This window comes from Penaeus vannamei, chromosome 28, assembly GCF_042767895.1.
Source record: "Penaeus vannamei isolate JL-2024 chromosome 28, ASM4276789v1, whole genome shotgun sequence".
In the NCBI taxonomy this organism is placed as follows: domain Eukaryota; kingdom Metazoa; phylum Arthropoda; class Malacostraca; order Decapoda; family Penaeidae; genus Penaeus; species Penaeus vannamei.
Window position 1 is genome coordinate 23,093,700 of NC_091576.1, and position 922 is coordinate 23,094,621.

General features: G+C 35.5%; 1 protein-coding gene across 1 annotated transcript in view; it reads left to right on the forward strand.

Moving 5' to 3' along the window:
* Positions 1 to 640, forward strand: part of LOC138867186 (pancreatic triacylglycerol lipase-like) — a gene marked incomplete at its 5' end in the record, with an annotated part of 9,172 nt that extends 8,532 nt beyond the window's left edge. The window contains 1 exon segment of the mRNA XM_070141937.1: positions 1 to 640. This exon segment is cut by the window's left edge and continues 1,527 nt beyond it.
* Between the last annotated feature and the right edge of the window lie 282 nt (positions 641 to 922).

Below are 922 nucleotides of genomic sequence, written 5' to 3' on the forward strand. Positions count from 1 at the left end.
ATAGCAACTTATTTTTGAGCTAGATAGTTATGATAGCATGATTTCTTGCTTGGTTATTTACAGCTTTCCATGTAAAGGAACTTTTTTTAACCGTCACTGCATGCAAAAGGCACCCGAAGCTCTTTTTATGAATTATTAATTTATAATTTGTGATCGTTAGGTATTTGTGGGGACATTTTTATATCCCTTTGGCTCAGCCTATAGGTTCGCAAAATATAAACAATATAAGTTGTGCTGACAATACAGCATACTTGTTTGTGCTACTGTGTTTACTGTATAGCGAGAAAACAAGTAGGACAGCATACACCGTGGAATATATTGAAACTTCCCGAGCGCTTGTGTAAAGTCCGAACGCCAGCTTGTAAACGAGGCAAACCAGTTTCTTCAATGTTTTATCAGAACCCGTGAGATGTTCACCAGGAATATGCTGGATGTGAGAACTGTTAAACCAAGCTTTATTATGTATTTAGTCCGATTATGCTATACTAGATAATAATGAAAAGTTTCTTCCCTATGTTTTATCAGAACCGATTTCTATCTCTACATAATACCTCACATGTCTGAAATAAAGTATTGTGTACTTTATAATTTGTTCCAAGTTGTGGAAATGCACACAAATAAATAAAATTATTATAACTGATCCCTTGTCTAGTATTATCTTCCTTTGATCAGCTCGAGTGAATATCTCCTTGCGAATCTTAATAAAGCAGATTTTCTCCCAACAAAAGGGAATTCCAGCGAACTGCAAGTCAGTTTTCCTCATAATTTGGGCGATTAATTTGTTCATTGGAAACTTTCTGTCGTGTCAACACCTCTGGTCATTAGCAACATATTCAGAATATGGCGAGAGGGTGAGGCTTGGTCAAGGTAAGGAAATGGTTAATGCTTTAAACAAATAAATATATTAAAACACCAAAGGTCA